The sequence below is a fragment of the Peromyscus eremicus genome, chromosome 1 (genome assembly GCF_949786415.1).
Source record: "Peromyscus eremicus chromosome 1, PerEre_H2_v1, whole genome shotgun sequence".
Classification (NCBI taxonomy): Eukaryota; Metazoa; Chordata; class Mammalia; order Rodentia; family Cricetidae; genus Peromyscus; species Peromyscus eremicus.
This window is the reverse complement of record NC_081416.1, coordinates 112,699,713-112,725,566: the sequence shown is the minus strand read 5'-3', so window position 1 is coordinate 112,725,566 and position 25,854 is coordinate 112,699,713. Positions and strand designations below refer to the sequence as shown.

The 25,854-nt window shown below is 34.9% G+C and overlaps 1 pseudogene; it reads left to right on the top strand.

Annotated features, from left to right (window-relative positions):
* Positions 1-11,034: 11,034 nt before the first annotated feature.
* LOC131902227 (vomeronasal type-2 receptor 116-like) lies at positions 11,035-24,566 on the top strand (annotated as a pseudogene).
* The last annotated feature ends 1,288 nt before the right edge of the window (positions 24,567-25,854 follow it).

Sequence of the window (25,854 nt, the reverse complement as noted above, 5' to 3'; positions counted from 1 at the left end):
TCTACATTATGGAGTGTGGTGATAAAAAGTAGATTATTGAATGTGCTTTCAAAGAGAAACTACTTTTAAATATTTATATTGGATTGGATTTTTGTATATTGTATACACATTTTTGCAGCAGAATCTTAAATGGTCTAAATAAAAACAAACCTGAGCCAGGTATTGGGGTGAATGCTGGAAGATCAGAGAATCAGAACAAGCCACAGCTTCCTCACCTCACCAGTTCTTTAGCTGATCCTGTTTTCTCAGACTGGAAGCCTCTGAGTTTTCATCCAAATGGATCTCAGCTCAACTGCTGCTAAAAGCTGAAAAAGCTTAACCAGCTCTAGTGCCTGGTCCTCATGCCTTAAATACCTTTCTACTTTCTGCCATCACTTCCTGGGATTAAGGGCTCACTTCATGGGATTAAAGGCATGAGTCACCATGCCTGGCAGTTTCCAGTGTGGCTTTAAACTCACAGAGATTCGGGTGGATCTCTGCCTTCCAAGTGATAGGATTAAAGGCCCGAGTGCCACCATTTTCTGGCCTCTATGTCTAGTGGCTGTTCTGTTCTCTGAGCCCAGATAAGTTTATTAGAGTGTACAATATTTTGGGGAACACAATACCACCACAAATTTTGTATATTGATACAAATTTGAGACTATTTTTGTTGGATCATACTATATATGTATTTCTACTCCTGTTAAAAGTATTATACCTATACAGTTCAAGGAACAACATAATGCAAATTGCTAGTCCTTGAAAGTAATTATTACCAACTAATTAGGATATAAAGAAATGAAAGTTAGTAGTTAGTCATTACAATTGAATTTGTAGTGCAGTTAGCACTACAAAGGTATGTAGCAAGGTCAAACATATTTGAGATAGACAGGTCATCTTCAAATACTTCAGAGATCTACAGAATATGGCATTTAAGATGTTTTAATAACAGATTATTTTTTATGAATATGATACATGTCTACTCTTGGCAGCATCAATCTACTTCAGAGAAGATGATGGGTATCAAAGAAATTCTCTATGGAGTTCACTTTCTTTGTGACAAGTTAGCCAGTGGACAAGAAAATGCCCTTGCCTTGACAGCTGACATTATGCTGTCCAAATGGGACAAGTAGGACACAAAAAAAGAACTGAAAAACATTACAAGACAAAGTAGGACAGCCCTTCAAAAAATCCTGCTTGACAGTTGAGTCTATGAGGTATGCTAGGCCTGTAGGCTAAAGATGGATGCCCCAGTGTTGCAGAGTAACCTTTTATGACTGTTCAGGCAGCCAGCTATTTCTGTCATTCCTCACATTTTTTTGTAAGTTGCTTATTTGCACTTTCTATTTACTCAATTAGTATTTCCTTCTCAGGTCTCTGAGGGAGTTGAAGATTAGATAGTTATAGTTTTCCTTGTTAACAAATTCAGAAAAGAAACACACTACAGAGTTGTAAAGTTTATAGGTTTGAAAGATATCAAAAGATAGTTTTTGGTTGGTAATAGTAGTTAGGATAGAAAGTACATTACTTAAAATGTAGACTCACCAAAATAGGATAAATAATGGAGTATTTTCTCTAAATTTGTCAAATATTTATGGACTGAAAAATTGTTAATGTAATTTTTGACTGTATATATTGTATACACTTATTGTACTTATATATAGTTTTTCTTATATTAGATATAGTCTTCTTTTATTTTAGACAAAATGGGAAATGTGATATATTATGGATGCTAATAAAATTTGCCTGAAGATCAGAGAACAGAACAAGCCACTAGATTAAATATAGATGCCAGGCAGTGGTGGCACACACCTTTAATCCTAGCACTGGGAAGGCGGAGGTCTGTCTGGATCTCTGTAAATTCAAAGCCACCCTGGACAACATGAGATTGATTTAGTCTAGAAAAGAGACAGAACCAGGCAGTGGTGACACACACCTTTAATCTCAATACTTTGGAAGCACACACGCCTCTAATCTCAGCACTAGGAAGTAATATGGCTGGGACAAGAAAGGTATATAAGGCGTGAGGACACAGGAACAAGGGCCCTTTTTGGTTGGGAGAGGCTTTTTGGCAGAAGCTATCTTTCAGCGGAACCTTTCCAGCTGAAACCCTTGTTGGCTGGACCTCTTTTGGCCAAGAACTCAGAGACATTCAGTCAGAGCCTTCATGAAGTTGGTGAGTTAGGGAGTAGCTGAGGCTTGTTCCTTTGCCTCTCTGATCTTTCAGCATTTACTTCAATATCTGGTTCCAAGTTTTTTATTAAATGAACTATTAGATTTCATGTTGCAATGGTGGATATACTTTAAATGTAACTTGTAATCATTTAATGGTAAGAATCTTAAGAACTGTTCAACTAAAAATAGATTGAAATGGTTATTCAAGCATAATTTTGAAATTTCTCTAATTGTACAGGTTATGTCCTATACAATAGTATGTGCCTGCTCTGGAACACACTCTATATGAAATGCTGCTGCAATTATTAGATACTTGGCCAAGGAATTCTGGGAAAAGCCTGGATTTTGACTCATAGCAGGTAATATGTATTATAATGAGTAACATATTAATGCCACAGATATCATTTTTATAATCTGAACCTTGGGTTCTATTCAAGTATTTTAAGGGCTTCACTCAAACACATCTATTATTTTTATGCTTTGAATACTTATCATGTGAACCTCATTTTTTGGATAGATTCAAATCCAGCCAAAACTGCCATCCAATCAGAGTTTTACAATCCAATTCAAAATGTTTATATTTCTAACACATGTGCATTTTATGCTTTTAATATTTGAAACAAAAATTTAGGGCTTTCCCATGCAAATTTTAATACAAACATGAAACTGATTGGTCTTTTAAGTAATTAAGAAATTGGAGATCAATGAAATGAATGGATCCCAACTAATAAGTGACTTTGTCATATTGTTTAATCAATTGAGACAGGCAATCTCTAACTGAATGAGAGATACCATAAAACAGGAAATAGACTTGGATTGTCTCACCACTCTCCAGGTAATTCAGGTTTTCAAGTTTGAGAGATAAACTGCAGTGAGAAGTTGGTGCTTCAAAAATATTACGTTACTTTTACTACTGTCTAGATTTTTTTATACTATCTAAAAACTTGTATATAGTTCACAATTTGAAACAGATTAGTAAAAATTAGAGGCAATCAAAACTTCATGTTTTCTGTTCAAATGTGGAGGCATCATTGAGATTAATATAATAAGTGTTTCAGATTGTCCCTTTCCTGAAGAATCTCCAATTTATAAACTCATTTGGAGACCAAATATACATGAACCAGAAAGAAAAACTAGATATGGGGTATGACATTCACTACACTGTGGATTATTTGCTACTCTCAGACTAAAGAAAATAGTAAAGTTTTCCCCATATTTGCCACATGGTCATCAAATTTATATGTCTGAAAAAATGATAAAATGAAACACAAATATCAGGTAGGTGTGTTGGACTTATTTTTGAAACTCTATATGCAACATAATAACACTGAATCTCAAGATTGACTTGAGTATCCTCATGGAATAGTGTGTTTCCTAATATAGTCACTAACTCATATCCCACATTTTAAGATTTCCTATCAGGACATATTTTGTTTCAGTTACACACACACACACACACACACACACAGTGTGTGTGTGTGTGTGTGTGTGTGTATTTTTTTGTTATACTTATATGTACGGGTGTGGGTGTTGCTATATTGTGTAACGTATTAAAATATGCCTTAATATCAGAAGGACAAAGGAACAAGCCATGGCCATATTTTGCATCTAGGACTCCCCAGCCTGAAAAGTCTTTAGTTCCTGTCTCTTCATGCCTTATATACCTTTCTCTGCCCAGCTAAAACCTTTTTATTAGTGCTGGGATTAAAGGCATGTGATTCCCAATACTGGGATTAAAGGTGTGTGCCACCACTGCCTGGCTCTGTTTCTCTCCTAGACTGAGTCAATCTCATGTAGTACAGGGTGGCTTTGAACTCACAGAGATCCAGACAGATCTCTACTTCCCGAGTGCTAAGATTAAAGGTATGTTCCAATACTTCCTGGCTTCTGTGTTTAATCTAGAGGCTTGTTGTATTCTCTGATCTTCAGGCAAATTTTATTAGGCTACAAAATATATCACCACATATATTAACACACATATGCCCATATATGAACGTTAGATAGATAGATAGATAGATGTTTATAATACATATATAAAAACACATATTTACATGTTTCACATTATAGAAGTAATAATAAATCTATATCATCTAACCACAAAATAGAATGAAATGTTACTTTTAATTTATTTCATGTGTATTTTTTTCAATGATGCCATGTTCTAAGTCACTGGAATTAATGCCAAGTATGTATAGCCTTTGCTTTCTAAAACATTTGTTACTTTATTCAGATTCCACCCTCAGTATGCAGTGTGCCTTACAGTCCAGGATTCAGAAAACCACATCAGTAGGGAAAGGCTGTGTGCTATTTTTATTGTACCCCCTGCCCAGAAAATGAAATTTCCCACATGACTCATTTATATATAACTTATCAAAAGATTCAGTAGGTGAATTAATGTCTCCCATGTTTACATAATTCTCTGATGTCTTATGGGATTTAAAAAGATAAATTTCCTTGTGAGATTAAATAAATCCACAAGTGAAAACTCCTACAATCGATAAATGTTTTCATCAGAATAGTTGGATTAAACTTAACACAAAAGAATCAACAGTTCTCCTATATAAAAATGACAATGTTTTGTGATAGAATATATGTGTGTGTGTGTGTGTGTGTGTGTGTGTGTGTGTGTGTGTAACAAGAAACAAACAAAGAAAATGAAATATTTGTATGGCAAAAACTTCAACTATATAAAGACAAAAAAAAAGATATTGGAAATTACAACAATCCCATATGCTTATGATATGATAGGATTAATATCGTTTAAATGGCCATCTTACCAAAATAGTTACAGATTAATTGTAATCCCCATCAAAAGTCCATATTATTCACTGATCTTGAAACAACAATTCTCAGCATCATATAGAATTACAAAAATTCTGAATAGATAAAATATGAACAATAAAGGAACTGCTGGAGTTATCATCATGCCGTAATCTGAAAATAGACTACAAAAACTATAGAAATTAAAACATGCTAAATTTGTATATAACTGATCAATGAATATGGTGATATTTTATTTGTACTGAAATGTGATTTTATTTGTATGTTAATAAATAAAGTTGCCCAGGGGTCAGAGCTATTAGCAAGCCATAGGAAAGCTGGGCATTGGTGGTGCACACCTTTAATTCCAGCACTTGGTAGGCAGAGCTAGGTAGATCTCTGTGTGTTCAAGGATATACCCAGCATTGGAGACACACACCTTTAATCTCAATACCAAACATAGAAGACCTGGAGGTCTGTACAGACAGGCAGTGACGAGGTGGTCATGTGGTTGGGTTTACAACCAATGAGAAGGCAGAACAGAAAGTCTTTATAAAGACAAACACACAGAAAGTAGCTCTCTTTCAGAGAGGTAGGACCACCGTGAGAGGAAGGGTAAGGGTTTTAGCTCTTAGCTCTGACCTCTTGGCTTTCTTCTTTGCATTAGTTCTGTGTTTCTTATTTAATAAGACAGTTGGTTACATCTACATTTGGTGCCCAACGTGTCAAGAATCCATTAAAAACCACTTGGCTTGGCTTGGCAGCATGTCCGGTTTCCAGCCTGGGGGGCCCAGGTCAGCTTGATCTCAGGCCAGACTGACCATAGCCCTGGTTACACACAGCTGGAGCTACTTGCTTAAAGCCAGCACTACAAACAACTGAGGCCTGCCCTGCCAAACAGGGCCCCTGCCTGTAAAGCCAATGCAAGTAGTCGGAGCTTAAGGAAGACAGAGCCAAGGCTTGACTCAGCTCAAGCGTTAACCCGTGGCTGATTTAAGCTTTTAGCCAGAAATTGTGGCTGTGCTTTCTCTCTCTCTCTCTCTCTCTCTCTCTCTCTCTGGATTCACACCTCAGACACTAGGTGGCTGTTTTGAAATTCCCTCAGATTTCTACTGTTCTACGCAGATTTGTTAAGTCAATTAAGTTATCAAATATTTTAAAGGAAACTATTTAAAAGAGAAATTTTTTTTCCACATTAAAAAAATGGGTTTTATGTGTGCATTGGAAGAAAATTCGGCTTTGTTTGAAATTTTAGGCAGTCTGACAGTGGAACAACTATATGAGAAGATTAATATTGATTGAATTGTGCACTTTATTACTTTTCTTATCCTCATTTTACTATTTAAAAAGATAGTCAATTTGAGTGTCAGAATAACAGTTTTAGAAAAACCTGTTAAACCTGTAAAAATGAATTATAGAGAAATTCAAATTCAGACAGAAGAAATTAACAGTGAAGTTGTTTCAAAATTGGATCATAAGTTTACAGAAAGAAAGCCTATTTTCACACAATCACCCTTAATTTTTCTGGTAGCTGTACAGCAGCTACCTGGTGAAGAGAATGGACAAAATACTTGGATTCCAATTGAAATGTTAGACTTACGAAGATTTAAGGAGTCAATAGCATCTTATGGCATGCATTCCCCATATGTAAAGCAAATGTTAAACTCCTGGTCAATTTATAATAGGATTCTACCACAGGACTGGTGGGAGCTGGCACAGGCTGTTCTGGAACCCGGACAAAAGCTCCAGTGGCAAATGTGGTTCAAGGAGAAGGCTAAAAATATAGAAAAACAATGGAGGGATAAAGGGACACAAGTCTTCCAGGATCAGCTTATTGGAGAAGACCAATATGCTTAAGTACAAACACAGTGTTTATATGATGCCTGAACCCTAATTTTATGTTGAACGGCAGCTGTGAATGCATGGGACAGAGTTGAGGAACGAGGAAAAACAACTGAGTCATTTACAAAGGTTATACAGGGCCCAAAAGAATCTTTCACAGATTTCTTACAAAGATTGACTTCAGCAGTAAAGAGAATGGTCCCAAATTCAGAAGCCAATCAGATAATAATTGAATCTTTGGTTTTGAGAAGGCAAATGCAGCATACAAGAGAATAATCAGGCTGGTAAAGGAAAGATCTGCACCCTTAGAAGGTTGGATTAGAAACAAGGTTAATGTTAAGGCTCATGACCATGACACTATGTGGGTAGGAGAATTTTAAAAGTTTTGAGGAATGTTAGATGTTTTGGATGTGGAAAGAAAGGACATCTGAAAAGGGACTGTAACAGGTCATTCCTAGAAACAATGTTTCTTCAAGGAACAATGGCAAGAGAATGTCCCTTCCTTCTGGAGCACGCAGAAGGTGTGGTAAGGGAAAACACTGGACCAAGGAATGTAGATCAACAAGAGACAGGCAAGGTAATCCTTTGCCTCAGTCTTCTGGAAACTCCCAGAGGGGCATCAAGCAGGCCCCCACAGCAAATCCAGTTCAAACCTTTCCTGCAGTTGTAGAGGAAACCCATACTCAGAGCAATTAAATAACCAAATACCTATTGGAATAAATCATGCTGGTCGGGATGATGAAACAGAGAGAACAGGGAATTCAGGAAAAAACATAAAGAAAATTTTTTGGCAAACTTCTATTAATGAACAAAGACCAAAATTAACAATAAAAATAAATGGTGTTTTGTTGTCTGGTCTGGTAGACACAGGTGCAGATGTTACCATAATTGCACCAGAATTTTGGCATCCAACTTGGCCTCTTCAGGAGGTAAACATTCAATTGTTAGGAATTGAGACATTATCTCGAGTGTAACAAAGTGCAAGATGGTTCGAATGTATAGGTCCAGAAGGACAGAGAGCAAAATTAAAACCATATGTGGCTAACATAGCTATGAACCTGTGGGGTCGAGACTTGTTGCAACAATGGAATACTCAGATTAACATTCCTCCAATCTCAGAAACAAATCATAAACCAGCACATGTTTCTGAGAGAAATATTAGAAGATATTGTTCTAATGAGTGGCTACCAGCCATCCATATTATACAAGAACAGAGCACAACAACTGATGATCTCCCAAAGACACCAACAGCTCTACCTTTAAAATGGTTAACAGACAAGCCTGTATGGGTTCAGCAATGGCCTTTAACAACAGAGAAACTCCAGGCTTTAGAAGAGCTGGTAGAAGAACAGTTAATGCTCAGCATATTGAGGAATCAAACAGCCGTTGGAAATCTCCTGTATTTGTTATTAAAAAGAAATCTGGTAAATGGAGAATGGTAACAGACCTTAGAGCAATTAACAAAGTAATTCAGCCAATGGGCTCTCTACAATCTGGAATTCCTTTGCCTACTCTGTTACCAAAAGGATGGCCTCTCATAGTTATTGATTTAAAAGACTGTTTCTTTTCAATACCCTTACAAGAAAAAGACAGAGAAAGATTTGCTTTCAAAGTGCCTAGTTATAATAATTCTCAACCAGTTAAAAGATTTCAATGGAGGGTCCTCCCACAGGGAATGTTGAATAGCCCAACTCTGTGCCAATATTTTGTACAACAGCCATTGGAAGTGATACATAACAAATTTCCTAAATCTATAATTTATCATTATATGGATGATATTTTATTAGCTGACTCAAATGCAGATACTTTAGAAAGAATGTTTGAAGAAGTAAAGAAAATTTTGTTTTGCTGGGGATTACAAATTGCTCCTGAAAAGATACAAAGAAGAGATTCTATTAATTATTTAGGATATAAAATAGAGCTGCAAAAAATTATACCCCAAAAGGTGCAAATTAGGAGAGATAGACTACAGACACTTAATGACTTTCAAAGATTATTTGGAGACATTTCTCATCTACAAACTATTGTTGGGGTAAAAAATGATGAACTGAATAATTTGTTCAAAACCTTAGACGGTGACAAGGACTTAAATAGTCCAAGAGAATTATCACCTGAAGCTGAGGAAGAATTGGCCTTGGTAGAAAAGAAAGTAAATGAAGGGCACGTGGATCGTATTGATCCAAAGCTGGATTGCATTTTGGTTATTTTACCTTCTAGGCATTCTCCTACTGGAATATTGATGCAGAGGGAAGACATGTATTTGGCTCTACCCTAGGTCAAGTCTCAATTTTCCTTTCCAAATCAAGTCAGAGTTTTTTCCACATAAGTTTTTAAATTTTTATTTGGTTTATTGGGTAAAAATATCCATTCCAATATAATGCCTTATATTGGACATTCTTTTCCAAAAATCTATATTAATAAAAAGATTCTGAATGGCAATCTGCTATACTCAAAGTTCTATGCCTTTCTCAGCCATCATCAGAGAAACTTCCTCCTGCAGTTGATTGTAACTCATACAGACTCCCAAAGCAAGACATTAGCAGTGAGTGAGAAACATTGAAACACTTGGTCCTAAATGTATTAACTCCATCAAAGGCCTCTTCTCAGAAAGTATAAAAGCTAGAGAGGATGAAGGACACTAAGAAATCAAGAACCTATGTTTTAACTTGATTGATGAACATATGCACTCACTGACACAGCATGCATGGGTTTTTCTTGAGTCTCCACCAAATGGGGACCTCGAGCTGAAAGAAGATTTAGACACATGCCCAATTCCTAAGCCAAAAGCAATCTTTAATTGGTTAACTGCTTCCAAGTGAATATCACTGGGCAAACTATCTACTTTTAAGGTTTGGCTGCATGCACAGCAGTAGACGGCCAGAAGAAACCATACTCCATGTCATCCTTGGAAATTCCTTGTCTCACAATGTCATGTCAGGACTTTACAATTTTTGAAAGTTTGTCATTTTCTTTTTGTCTTTTATAGTAATCATTTATTTGTTTTCCATATATTTATGTTACATTTCCTTTGTATATATAAGATTTGTATTTATAAAATTCTATGTGTTACACAACAGAGCTTCTGATTCATGTCACTTCCGTGGGCTACTTTTATTCCTTTTCCACATTTTATTTAATTTCTATGTGTTGGTTTCAGTCTGAATGTATTAAGTTACATTTTCTTATATTATAATCCCTTAAAGACTATTTTTTCTAATGAGAAACAGAAACAGGAAAGATCTGATTACAAGGTAGGGGGAAAATAGAGGAGTAGATGGTGGGAAAACCATATATGGATATATTTTGTGAGAAAAGGAGTTATTTTCAATAAAAACAAAAATACCAACTCACCAAACAAATACGGAAAAGAAAAGAAACCAAGATCTCTACTGTTTTATTCACATAGAAGCCATTAAAAAATATGGATAAATTATGGGTAGTAGAAAAAAATAATGTGAATAACCAACACTGTAGATATAGAAGTGTATGATCATGAGATATCAATTAATTAGAACTGAGGCTCAGCCAATGAATAGAGCTATAAAAAAGCTGTTTACTTTCTGCATTGATATTGAGATACTATTTGAAATTTATGATTTCAGGATGATTATTGGTTCTCTTAACTCTGCAACTGTGGGAGATTTTGTGTTGCCTGTGGCCACTCAGTGTGTGTGTGTGAGTGTGTGTGTGTGTGTGTGTGTGTGTGTGTGTGTGTGTGTGTTAAATTGCATGCTCTGTGGACATCAGGAAACCAAATAGGTGATAAAGCGTACCATCTCATAAACATGCATAGATGTAATACTTGTTTACATATAGTTAACTCTCACTAAAATAAGTTCTATAACATACTTGGTTTGGAATTTTTAATGCAATGTATGTGCTTCAAATATTTGACATGTTGATAAGAAAAGAGATCATGTGGATTAGGGTGGTTACATAGATAGCTCAGGACGAATCTAGCCTGGGGCCTTCATGTCTACTGATGTGGATGGAATCACAGGAATGTGGAAATGAAGATAATTACTTAAATAGAATTACTGAAATTTTCTTGCACCTGAGCATAATAACTCAGATGCAGACCCTGAAGCCTAAGAATGTTTAAGACTTCTCCAGAGAATAATAAGCTGAGAAGAATTATATCAGGAAACCAAAATACACTTCTGACTACTAGAGCAGAAAAAGAGACACATGTGTGTACAGGCACGTTTGAAACGTGGTTTTCTGTGAAACTCTGCTTATTTACACTTGTATCTAGGTTCTAGTCTTGGTGACATTATCGAGATGTTCTATTTGACATTTTTCTTCTTGGTCTTGAGGCTTTCCTTCCTTTTCTGCAGTTTGGTGGGTCCCAGGTGATTTCTGAGATTTAAAGATCTGAATACCTGGGGTGAAGATAAAGACACTGATTGTTTCTTTTCTATTTACACAAAGCATAGTCACATCAAGAATGAATATTTAACCAGGAATCTAGATAAGAAGTAAGTGCCTTTCATTTATTTGTTTTTGATTAATCATCAATATAATATTTAGAAGGCCCAAGTTTGGTCAAAACATCATTCTCCAAGTTTTCTGTCTGTTTTGCCCTACCTTCCCATCTAGTACATGACCAAAATTTATTTTTCATGCTGATTATTACCCTCTTTCAGGTGATTTAATGGTTATCTGATTCATCTTTTTAGAGTCAGATTTTTCAGGCTGAAAGTTGAATGATACACCCTATCTATATTTCTTCTGGAGAGATTTCCTCTATATTGGCAATGCCTATTGTATGTTGTCAAGTGATTTTTCCAAGAAACATAATCCAAGTCATTGACAGGAGTCCATTTCTTTGAGGTTGAGTAAATTTTTCTTTAAGTGTTGTGCTAGTGTTTTTCCATCATGATGGAATGCCCAATTTGGTATTTCTTAAATGCTTCATGGCTACATTTCTTAAAAGAATACTGCATTTTTATTCAAATGTTGTTTATGTCATCATTTCAAAACTGCTGTGCTGTATGACTCCTGCAGCTGAAATCAAGCATAAAAACATAAAAATCATTCACTGTGGTAATTTTATTCTTTGAAAAAAAGCAAAATGTCCAATATGTCTAGGTAGGATTTTTGGGTATGCAGGATGCTGGGAGGAAGAAGGCAGAGATGCCAGAAGATGCAGAGCAAGCAAGATGGGCACTACAGAAATATGGTAAATTAACAAAAGTAAATTAACAGAAATTTGTTAAAATTATAAGAGCTAGTTAGAAACAAGCCTAAGTTAAGGCTGAGTTTTTATAATTAATACTTCTCCCTGTCATTTTTTTTTTTTTGGCTGGCAGCCCAAAGAAAATCTCAACTATAGTATGGCACTATAAATATTGACTTTATATTAGCCTTGCCAAGTGCTAGAATGAAAATTGTTGTCTGTAGCACATGCCACAATTTGAAAGAAATCTGTTAAATACAAATATGGTCTGTTACTATTTATTTTACTTTCATGTCTCGATTCTCTGCTCCATAACTTTAATCTCTGACACTTATTCCACATTTGTTTCTCTTTTCCTTTTTTCCCAATTATAAAGAGTGTGTTCATATGTTGTGGTAATATATACAGCATATTGTAGATTTTTAGATTTGACCACAATTTAACTGGATTGGTGATGTGTACTGGATTTGATATTTGGATTGGATAATTGTAGCAATGTCTCCTGTAGCATGCTAAGCAAATCGTCACAAGTAACATTCTAAATATGTGGTAATCAACATTGTACAAGATGGGCACTGTACTCTCTGTGAGGAATACCACAATGAAGTTTTAATATTTGAGACAAAAGTTATATTCATTTATTAAGAACACACAGATGAATGCAATTCATAGCAGAGGATGATGTTTAGGATCATGGAACAGAGGAGAGAAATTTTCAAGAAGATTAAGGAAATAATGAAGAACAGCAATAAAACTGGTCTCCGGGTAAAACATAACCATAGCTATGAAGGACAATGAGGAATGACTTCAAGTGACATCACATATTTTTTACTTTGACAAAGCAATTTTCACATTGAAAGGCACATGAGAGTGATGACTCAGAGTCCAAAATAACAAACAAATTTTAAAAATCTCTAAGAGGAGGTTCAATAGAGCATGAATGAGAAAATCTTCACTCAAGTTAGGCACAGTTTTGTTGTATCTCTACCAGTCACTAGAGTTCTTGAAGTTGGAGAGAAACTGTCTTCTTGGAAGTAGAGATGAGAGAACTTGCAATTTTTTTTTTATTGGTTCTAAAATCCCATCAGTTTATGGCTAAACACTCCTCAATGACATGATCTCTCTCATTAAGATTACTGGAATAATCGTTAAGGCAAGAAATGGATAACATAGGCATAAAAGCAACTGAGATACAAAAGTTGCTAAATGGTACTGATCCCATTCATGATTTTTTACATGTAAATGAACATTTGTTCAAAAAAAGGCATTGAATTATCCGATACTCTTTGAAGTATATATTTATAACATAAAACATTGTAGAAGAATGTTTCTAAACATGCATTATCTCTGTTCATATGCTGTATCATTAAAAAGAACATAATAGATAAAGAAAATGATGTTGTAAAAATTAAAAAATTGAGCAAAAGTTACCTACATGTTCCTTTGTTAAGTTGAATTGAGGTCTAATTTTATAGTAAAGCAAGTAAACTATTCATTTCCAAACACAAGTATAATACAGGTAGTTTATGGTATATATGTATTAATATATACATATATACACATTCATACGCATATACACAATATATATTCATATATATTTCAAATGTTTATCTAGTTTAAATTTTTATGTTATGAATAGGCATTCTGCCCAAATACTTATACTATTTTTAGCGAACCCTATATCCTATGAACTTATTTTTAAAAATTTCACCCTTTTTGTTCATTAGCAACTTCAAACTTTTAGCATTTATAATTTGCTAAAATATCTTAGAAATTAGTGTGTTTATCCCTCAGTTTTGTAATCTAACACTGAAAGAAACACTCTCTAACATCCTCTGTTTTATTTTAAATCTTTTAATTCAATGAGAGATTACACATCAGGTAAATGCCATTTGAATTTGATTTTTATTGGATCCCAGAAGAAATGTTTATGTGTTTTTAGTAAACATGTTTGCCTGTAGCATATGTCAATATGTGACAACCCTAGTCATTGCTTCTTTTCATGGGCCTTGTAGAACATTAGTAATTGATATTGTGACAAACTATAGTATTAAAATGAAATGTTTGCTGAGTTCACTTTAAATATGAATTGAAGAATTGCTTCAATATACCAGACCAATATTAGGCACCCATAGTTTTCTTTTTTCCAGTTTTAATTTAACTTTATTATTATATTGAGACAGTAGTTAATTTCAAACAATTAGAGATGGCAAATTCAAATTGAAAGGAAGTTGAGTTAAAGGTATAGACAAACATACTATACACGTGCATGAAATTCTCAAACAAGAAAAAAGTGGTTGAAAAAATAATATCAAAAACTTTTTGTTTTAACAAGATATAAATTTTTACACAGCAGATTTTAGAAAAAATACCAGAAAAACCACACAGAAGGTCACACATTCATCATCTTCAGTGAAGCCTCCTTGTTTTATAATGAAATCCACCAGCCATTTTTCTTCACTTACATGTTTATTCATGACTTGGCCAAAGACATCTCAAATTTACCAAATGTCTTAAAAATGTTTTCTAATGCCAGTAAGAATGAAGTTATAAGCTTTGCTGGATTTTGAGCTTCATGTTGTCTCTGGAAGAGTTTTAGAGTTAATCTCTTTTGGTTTGTTTGTTTTGGTTTTTCTTTCTTTTTTTAATTAAGAAATATTTTCATTCATGTTATATAGCACAGTTTTCAAAATGCAATCACTACAAATGATTATTAGTTGACCAGTCTGCCCAGATACTTCAGAGTATAATCAGCATTTTTGGTGTAGAATATAATAAATTAGATTTTACACATTCCAACTCTTTTGATGACACACATAATCAGAATTTCTGTGACTAATCAGATGCTTTTTCCATTGTGGCTTCAGTAATTCACTAGAACCTGTGATTGGATTGATTGATGAAAGAAAGGTAGTATATTGTATGTATTATTTTTAATTTTTTAAATTCATTTTACATACTAATCACAGATCCCCTTCTCACACCTCCTACCATTCCCTCTCCTCCCCCATAACTCCACTCCCTAACCCTCCATTCCCCCAAACTGCCTTCACCCCCCTATCCCTCATCCCCTCTTCCAACAAGGTAACTTCTCCCATGGGGGGGACAGCTAACCTGGTACATTCAGTTGAGGGAGGACCAAACATCTCCCCACTGCACTAAGGGTGGACAAGATGTCCGACCATAGATAATGAGATTCAGAAAGCAAGCTCATTCACCAGAAATAGACCCTGATGACATTGCCAGGGCCCCTTCGAACATACCTAGCTACACAAGTGTCTCTGGAATGCAGAGGGTCCAGTCCAGTGCCTTGCAAGTTCCACAGCAGTCCAAAGTTCATGAGTTCCTTTGACATTGGTTCAGTTGTCTCTGTAGATTTCCCGCATCATGATCTTGACCCCCCTTGCTCTTTATAATCCCTCTTCCTCTATTCAACTGGCCTCCCTGAGCTTGGTCTGGTGCTCGATTGTGGATCTCTCTGCATCTGCTTCCATGTGTTACTGATGAAGGCTCTCTTGGTCCAATCGCAGCTGAGAGACTGTATTTTTTTTTATATATTAAGAATTATTATAGATTTGATTTGAGGTCACTAAAATTCTTGAACACTGTTTATATGTGGCACACTTGATATGGGGATAAGATATTATGTTGGAATTGTAGAATCTTAGTTTATTTTCTACTATTTTCTCTTGTGTACCCAAGACATTATGTAAATGATCTGGCCTTCACTCTCTCCAATCTAGATGCATAGTGCTGCCAGGAATAGCAATTGAACTGCATCCACATAAAGTTAAATCTCCAAAATTGTGAACTCATATAAAGCTGGCATGATTTGAAGCTAATTGCATAAGGCACAATTTTTATTAGTTGGTTAAGTGTTTGGTATAATGTAATTTGACGGTAATTGCTCCTCTCCACCACTCTTTCTTATTAAGCCACCAAGTATATTTTGTGCTTCTGATTAATTTTGCACATGAGTCCTTCCACTGGGAAATGAATGATCCACTATGGGTCATACTCTTAAAGAAAACTGAGTCTTCCCTTTCAAGAATTAATTAATGGCCAATATTAATCTATACTTGACCATTTTTTGTGGTGAATGAGATTTGTGTCTAGATTATTTCTGTTATATATGTATAAATGTTTTACATAAATTAGCAAATTCATGACTTCAAATAAAGCAAGAGATACCTAAAAAAAAAACACAGAGGAATGGAACTAGATAAGAAATGAGGATTATCCCAGTAGGGATAGCCAATAGAAATCTTGATGTTAAAGGAATTTTCTTTAGCTTATAAACAAATGGTGGCAAAAAAATTTTGGTCTAGAAAATAAACAGTGTTCAAGTTTGACAGTACCTTATCACATTCATGCTTTGGAGCAGAAGGCAAGTGATGAATTGAAGGGGAAATAATATTCAGTTTTACTCCAGATTATCCATAGATTAAAATGAAAATCCAGAACTGGTCATCAGTCATATTAGGAAATGTGGAAATATTGATGATGTTACTTTGAAAATGATTTTTAAAAAGTATGTAAATCACTAATTGGTCAACGATACGATATAGAAACCTTTAAATGAAAGATGAGTGGATAGTAAGAGTTCATGGAAATTGATGACCTGAATCTATAAGAATAAGAATTATAAATTCTGAAACTTTATTTGGAAAAAATGATTTTAGCAATTTTAGTTATTAATGTCATAGAATAGTAACTTTGTTGCTTGAACTAGAGAATTCAAATTTAAAACTGGAAATACCATACATCAATAAAATCCAATCCAAAAGGCAGAGCACTAAAAAACAATTCAGGCTTGGTTATTTCTGAATCCAACAGAAAAGTTTAAGGAATAAAAGAATAGAAAACTTCAGAGTAAAATTATTCAAGCATTAGAACCACAAATTCTAGGGCAAATATACTATTCATTCAATTGATTACTAGCTGTAGAACAACAGAATGGGTTAGTGCACTCAGATATGGAACATTGTCCTCAAGCAATAGAATATATACAAGAGGAAACAAAATCTTAAACAATAAAAGAAAAAGAGACAGTGAAACAAATTATTAACAAATTGTTACATATGATTTTCTTTTTTACTTATTAAGAAATTTTCTATTCATTTTACATATCAACAACAGATCCCCCTCCCCTACCTCTTCACATCCTCCGCCTTCTGCCCCAACATAGGCCCCAACTCAACCCCTCCAAGACAAGGCCTCCAATGAGGAGTCAGCAGAGCCTGGTACACTCAGTTGTGGCAGGTCCAAAAACCTCCCCCTGCACCAAGGCTGTGTAAAGTGTCTCACCAGAGGCACTGGGCTTGAAAAAACACACACATGCACAAGGGTTGGATCTTGATCTCACAACCAGGGGGTCCTTAAGCAGGTAAAGCTACACAACTCCCTTGCCTATGCAGGGGGTCTAATCCAGTCCCATGGAGGATCCGCAGCTATTGGTCCACAGTTCATGAGTTCCCATGAGTAGTCTCTGTACATTTCTCCATCATGATCTTGATGCCCTTGCTCAAGGAATCCCTCTTCTCTCTCTTCGCCTGGACTCCTGGAGCTCAGCCTGGTACTTGGCTGTGGATCTCTGCATCAGTTACTGGATAAAGGCTCTATGTTGACAGTTAGGGTGTTCACCAACATCATTACTGATGTAAGCCAGTTCACTCACCCTCACCATTATTGATATCAGAGGATCTGCACGAGAGGCAGAGCCAGGCTGATCTCTGTGAGTTTGAGGCCAGACTGGTCTACTGAGAGAGATCAAGAACAGGCACCAAAACTACACAGAGAAACCCTAACTCAAAAAAACAAAAAACAAAAAACTAAACAACAACAAAAAAACCCTATTGATTTAATTTAATGTTACATTTGGAGCCTCATCTCTAACGATCTGTTTGTTCTCTTTTCAGGTTGACATATAAAAATATCCACTTGATTTTGTCTCTTTATTTTGCTCTTGAAAATATCAACAAAGACCCTCACATTTTACCCAACGTTTCTCTGTTAGTTAAAGTTGAATGTAGCCTCCTGGATGATTGGAGAATGAATAGTTTATCCACAAAATTAGGTGAATTTCTTCCTAACTACTACTGTATAAATCAGAGAAGATATTTAATCACACTTACAGGTCCGATATGGTTATCATCTGCTATGCTTGGACCACTCCTGTACATCACAAATAAACCAGAGGTAAGCATGGGTGAGTTAGTTTTAATGAAACATTGGCTCCTTTCATCCTGATTTTCAGATACCAAGGCTGATTAAAGAAAAAAGTATGTATGTGTGTACTTTGATGCATAGAATTCAAAGCATATATACTCAGAAAGCATTGACATATACCAGTACTTTAGCATAAATAGACCTAAGGCAAGGAGAAATTTGAAGTATTTTAGTAGCAGATTTAACTCATCTGTACTTTTTAAGATATTCACAAGAAATTACATAAGATTTAATAATGAGATGAAAATCCACATGCTCTAATATTTTCAGGTTATGATGAACACAATTAGTTTTAGACTGATCATTATGTATTCTGCCTTCTTCAATTAATTGTCTTTCAGCTTTACTATGGACCATTTCATCCTCTCCTGAGCAGACGTGAACAGTTTCCACATCTCTACCAGATGGCTCCTAAGGACACATCTCCGCCTTTGTCCATGGTGTCTTTGGTGATATATTTCAGATGGAACTGGGTTGGAGCAATCATTTCAGATGATGACCTAGGACTTGAATTTCTCTCAGAATTGAGAAGAGAGATGCAAAGAAACAGTGCTTGCTTAGCCTTTGTGCATATTATCATGGAAGATAAAATATTATTCCAGAAAAATACAAATATCTATTATAATGAGATCACAACATCATCAGCCAAAGTTGTTATCATTTATGGAGACAAAGACTCTCATCTGCAACTTAACCTTAGACTCTACAGATTATCAAACCTTAAGAGGATCTGGGTCACTACTTCACAGTGGGATATGATCACACATAATGGCAGATTACTTCTTGATTCTTTCTATGGGACATTTATATTTTTACTTCACTTTTCTGAATTGTCTGGTTTTAGAACATTTATTGAGAAAGTACATGATTCCAGGTATAGTAATCCAATTTCCTCTGCCAAATTATGGTGGATTTATTTTAATTGTTCTCTGACTTCATTTAATTCTATGAACCTTAAGAATTGCTCAATAGAAAAACGACAGCAGTGGTTATTCCAGCAACATTTTGAAATGTCCATGAGTGGTACAGGTTATGTCCTATACAATACTGTGTATGCTGTGGCCCATGCACTCCATGAGATGCTGCTACAAGAAGTAGATAGATACATTGTCAAAGTATTCTGGGGAAAAACTGGAGTTTGACTCTTGGCAGGTAATATATATTCCAATGAATGAAATGTAGTATCATAAATATAATTTCATAATAGATAATGTAGGTTCTCTCCAAGAATTCCATGATCATTTCTATCATACACAACAATTGTGTACATTAGACAGAATTTCATGGGAAATTTATTATTTATAAACATTAATCCAGCCAACACTGACACAGACAGATATCCATGATCTATGCCAAGAATGTTTCCCATAATATTTCTTACACATATACATGCTTTTAATATTTGAAATAGTAATGTATTTCTTTCCATCAAAATTTGAAAGCCAATAAGAAGCTGAATGTTTTTTTAAGTGATCAAAATGTTGGTCAGCAATTAACTCAATAGATTCTGAATAACAGCAAGTAATTCTTCAACACTTTTTTTTAACATACCAATGACCTCAATCCTTGGCTAATTATCAGGTAACATTTGGAAGAAATAATGTGGTAATATCTCTCTACTCTCCAGGAATATCATTCAGGTGGGCAAGTGTTAAATAATTAACATCAGTGAGAAGGTGGTATTTCCATAATAATAATGTTATTATCCCTATTTAGATTTTTTCATCTACTCTATGAGTATTTGGTATGATGTCACATTTCTAGACAGATTAACAATAATTAGTGGTAATCTACACTTCTAAATATTTCTTCAAATGTGTAGGCATACTTGAAACTAACATAATAAATGTTTCAGATGGTCCATTTCCTGAAGAACATACAATTTATAAATCCTATTGGAGACCATGTGAACATGAATCAGAAAGTAAACCAAGATGTGGAGTATGACATTTACTACAGCACTGAGACTTTGCCTAATCTTGGACTTAAGGTGAAAATAGGAAAGTTTTCCAAACATTTGCTACACGGTCAACAATTGTATATGTCTGAAGAGATGATAAAGTGGAACATAGACTTTAGTCAGGTTTGTTGGACTTACTTGAACAACTCTACATGCAACATAAGTAACCAAAATCTCAAGGTTGACTTCAGCACCCTCCTGAGATAGAGTGTTTTCAAATATAGTCATTAACTTATTTCTCGCATTTCTAGATTTTTTTCAGAACATATTTTATTTCAGTAGTATGAATATTCATAAATTGTGAGGGGTCTTCTTTTCTTCTTGGCTAGTGGGCCACAAAATTGAGGGGGCCAAGTCAGTAGCTCTGACAGAAATATTTGTACATGACCCTTGAGCATGAGCAGAGACAGCTCTTCAGGAGACAGACTTCGATGAATCAGCTCAACTTTCTTCTAGAATATAAGGAATATATAAGACTGGGGAGCCTGGAAAGAAATGACAATTTGCATTAAGTGGCAAACTCATCACAAGGCTTAGTACGTGGCAAGAGTGTTCTATAGCAGAACTCCTAGCACAAATCTTCTAGAATGATTCTGTGCCAAGGTTCAAACCAAAGATGAATCAGCATCTGCTTTAGAGACATGCTTGTGGTTTAAAGATATCTTTTCAGTCATACAGGCTCAGGTATATTCCCAAATAAGGGCAGGTAGGGTCAGGAAATTCTTCTGGAGGAAGAGAGCCCCATATTATGGAGCTATTGAGATAAGCTGTCAGGCCATGGGGAAGCTTTGACATTTACCAGACAGCAATGTCTTCCAACATCATAGCTACATATTAATATGTCTATGTGTCTATGTATGCAATAGATAGATAAATATTGATTAAAAATAAACACACACATATACATACAAGTTTATCATTATATAAATCATATTACATCTACAATATATAACTACAATATAAAATGAATGTTACTTTTTAATTTAATTCCATATTTGTAAAAGGGTGCTCTTCAATAGTACCATGTTCTAAATTTCTATCACTATTTCCAAGTAGATAAGACTTTTTCATTATATTCCATTTGTTATCTTTCTCAGATTCCATCCTCAATATGCAGTGTGCCTTGCAGTCCAGGATTCAGAAAATCCCCTCAGCAGGGAAAGGCTGTCTGCTCTTTTGATTGTATCCCATGCCCAGAGAATGAAATTTCCAATATGTCAGGTAAATATACAACATACCAACAGATTCATTAGATTAGTTAACTTCTGTTGTCTCAATAACAGCTTCTGGGAATTGAAAAGATAAATTTCATCATGTAATCAAATGAGCAGCAATTCTGCCTTTGAGCATCACAACCTGTGTCCTGAGACACATACTTGAATCATTACTTCAGCACCTATTCACATAGTAGTTTCATTTGGAAACTGATTTAGAGTACTAAATATCACTGCAGCATTTATCTTAGCCAGGAAACTAGTCCTTCATAATATATCTAACTTTTTCTTCTTTCCTAAGACATGGGATCTGCACATTCTTATTTACATAGCATCTATGAGATTTGTGATAATTTGTAGATGATCATGGATGATGCTTCCTGATTAAGAGGCATGCAGTTTTTCATGTGTCCTGTGTAGATCATGCTGTCAGTTGTTTGGTTGTATTTTCGTTTGTCGACTAGTCCACAGATGAATTTATAGACAACATATAGAATTCCAAATAGAAACATTTATTTTAACATTTCAATAATGAAAACAAGTATCCATGCAAGCTTTTCAGACTGAATAGGTGGGTATATCTTTTTAGTGACAAGGCACCCAGGGGACATTTAATAGTGATGTTATAAGTACCATAGCAGGTAACTGAAAAAAGGAATTAATTGCTTTGGGAGTAGTAACACAAACTTAAAAATTAAAATTACTGTTTTATTTAATCTGCAGAAGAGAATATAAATTGTTCTAAATAATTTAAACATCATTAGCATCGAGATTCATGCAGAGTTTACATACAAATAATTCTATTGAAATATTAAACATATTTTGTAGAGGACCAAGCAAATAATGGGAAAAACAGTTTCATGGAATACTAAGTAAAAAATAAATTGATGAAAACTATGTTTTACATATATTAACTTTTGAGTAATTGAAAATAAAAATAATGTACCATTTTTTTTTAAAATTGGTAACTGCTTTTGTATATTTTCAAATAATGAAAATAAAATATTTTATAGCAAATAATAATATAAAATGATTAGAAAAATAAAAGAATATGAACGTTTTTGTACAATTGTTTGGATAATACTACATATTAAAATATGAGAGAACAAACGTAATTGGTAATGACATACAGTCATGAATGGAAAGACTCATAATAAGGATAATATTGTTACATTAAGTTTGCTCTGTTGATCCACTCAATTGAATGCAGTTGAAAAATATGATGTTATAAATTACATGATATGGGTGGAAGAGAGCTCTTCTTCCTTCTATCCTTTATTGTGTGCCTTATCTATGTCCTTAGGGGCAGAACCTCGTCCTACCTTATCTTGATATGCCAAGCTTCTTTGGTACCCATGGAAGGCATGCCCCTTCCTGAAGAGAAACAGAGGAGACATGGATTTGGCGTACAGAGAGAGCTGTGGGAAAGAAATGGGAATAGAGAAGGGAAGGGAAATTGTGGTCTGGAAGTGAAATAAATGAATAAAATTGTTTAATTTAAAAATATGGAAAGTATCTCCTTCATGTTGTTTTCTCAATAAATATTTTTCTATTATGGTCCAAACTTACAGAAATTAGTAAACTGGTAGATTCTGTTTCTTACCAAAATACATAAGAAACCTAATAATAAATGGGATAAATTTAACATGTAGAAAATTTAGGTGGTAAATGGTTCATGAATCTTCTGCTTTCCCTGACATTATTCATGTGGCCTTGTGTTTCAGTACACAAGCAGTTACAAAAGGCCATTGGTATTAGTACTTGCCTTGCGGCTGATAGACAAAAGTTATCCATGGAAGAACCTGCTTTTATGATTTTATACTTTATAATCTACTGAATTGTTAAGAATAAATATGTGTTTCTATATTGTACTCAATAAGGTTTTTTATTGTGTAAACAATATTCTGTCACATGTTAATTAATTCTGATGAACAACTAAAATGTCTTGACTGTAAATGATAAAAGACAGACTTTCAAAGTTGTGCATTAAAATATTAGATTTTGTTATTGCTATTAATTCTTAAAAAAAATAACTTTATGTCTACCTCAAGAAAATAAGGCTAACTGCTGGGTGGTGGTGCATGCCTTTAATCCCAGCACTTGGGAGGCAGAGGCAGGTGGATCTCTGTGAGTTCGAGGCCAGCCTGGACTACAGAGTGAGTTCCAGGACAGGCTCCAAAGCTACACAGAGAAACCTTGTCTTGAAAAAAACAAAAAAAAAAGGCTAATTCAGAAGAATTTTTAATGCATTAATATAATATATCCTGTAAAATAACAAGAAATATTAAACCTAATGATACATTTATTCCTGTACTAGACATGGATCAGTGTCTGAAGTGCCCTGATGATCAGTATGCCAACCCTGAAGGAAATCAAAAAAGTGGTGGTGTTCCTGGGTTATGAAGACCTCTTGGGAATGTCTCTGGCCTGCTTGGCTCTGTGTTTTTCTATTCTCACAGCTTTTGTACTGGGTATCTTTTTGAAGCACAAGGACACTCCCACAGTCAAGGCCAACAACCGAGCTCTGAGCTATGTTCTACTCATCTCCCTCATGTTTTGCTTTCTCTGCTCCTTGCTCTTAATCGGCCAACCCAATATGGCCACATGCTTCATGCAGCAGACCATATTTGCTGTGGTGTTCACTGTGGCTGCTTCTACTGTCTTGGCCAAGACAGTTATAGTAGTACTGGCCTTCAAGGTTACAACTCCAGGTAGAAGGATGAGGTGGCTGCTGGTGTCAGGGGCACCTAACTTCATCATTCCAATTTGCACTGTGATTCAACTGATTCTATGTGGGATCTGGCTGGGAACTTCCCCACCATTTGTTGATGTTGATATACATGTTGAAAAATAACACATTTTGATTGTCTGTAACAAAGGGTCAATTATTGCCTTCTATTGTGTTCTGGGATACTTGGGCTCCATTGCCGTGGGAAGTTTCACTGTAGCTTTCTTGGCTAGGAATCTTCCTGACACATTCAATGAAGCCAAGTACCTGACATTCAGCATGCTGGTGTTCTGTAGTGTCTGGGTTACCTTCCTCCCTGTCTACCATAGCACAAAGGGCAAGGCTATGGTTGCAGTGGAGGTGTTCTGTATCTTGGCCTCCAGTGCAGGGCTGCTTCTTTGCATCTTTGCTCCAAAGTGCTTCATTATTTTGTTAAGACCTGAGAGAAATACTTTTCAAAAGTTTGGAAATGTGCATCTTAAAATTGAAAATACTCATTAAGTTTTCCTTTATCATTAGAACATACTTCCCAACAAGAATACACTGACATTTTGACTCTCAAATTTTAAGTCAAAATATGTACTTTGTCTCATGAGTAAAAGCAGAAAATAAACTACGAAGTAGAGTTTTAAAATTTGGCCCAGGTCTCAGTTCTCATGGACTTTGTTGACCTGACATTACTATATCTGTAAGGCTAGTTTCCTTCTTTATAGCCATGCTTGTTGTTGAATTGGATCATAGCTATGCATTAGTCTGAATTTTATATAAAAATATCTAATATAGCTTTTCCAGTATAACTTATACAGTAAGGTTGTGTTCCATACTAAATCATTACAATAGAGAGTATATAGACATGTATTTAAATGATGATTCACTTTAATTTGATATGGGATAAAGAGGAATTTACATAAATTAATTAGTTCATTTTTGGACCAAGTATTTTGTATTTACATGACATATATACATCCATATGTAACAAAAATAATAAAATTTAAGGGTCTCTTACCTTGAAAATCAGGTCTTGTGAAGAGTGACAGTGACTGTAGGAAGGATAGGGAAAGGGTCCAGATATTATTCTATTTCACTAAAAACATAATGTTAAGAAAAGGAAAATTTCTCATTTTCCTACTTCTTTATTGATCATGCCCCTCACATCCTACATATACTCCTGCAAATAAACACTCATTTACATACATGTACACATTTACATAAAAACATGTACACACACACACATTGTTCTCTAACTTAGACATTCTCTTAGGTTTCAAAAATCCTTCCTCCATAACAACCTGAGTATTAAAGAAGAGTCAACTTGTCCTACTATCCACAGTAATTACAAATGAAATTCAGAAATAATGAGAAAGCAGAGGCTCTATTCCATAACTTATGGCATTTTTTATGGGATGATGTAGAACATTACATTAGGATGCATACATCTTTTACTAGTTTTTCTTGGTTATTCTTTCTCTTTTTTGAATATAGATACTTTTTCATGCAAAGTATCTTGATTATGATTTCCCTTCACTCTGTTCCTCCACTTACCCTTCCTTTCAGAACCACTACCCTTGTATCTCTCATCAGAAAAAAAAGGCTTCTAAGAGCTAAGAGACAAATATTTTAAAAAATTAATAATGTAAAGAAAAATTATTACATTGAAATTAGACAAGGCAACCTAACAGTGGAGGGGGAAATCCCCAAAACAGGCATAAGTGTCAGAGACCGATTCACTCCTACAATAAAGAGTCCTTTGATCTACATTGTGTCCTGCCTGCAAAATATGCTAGGGCAA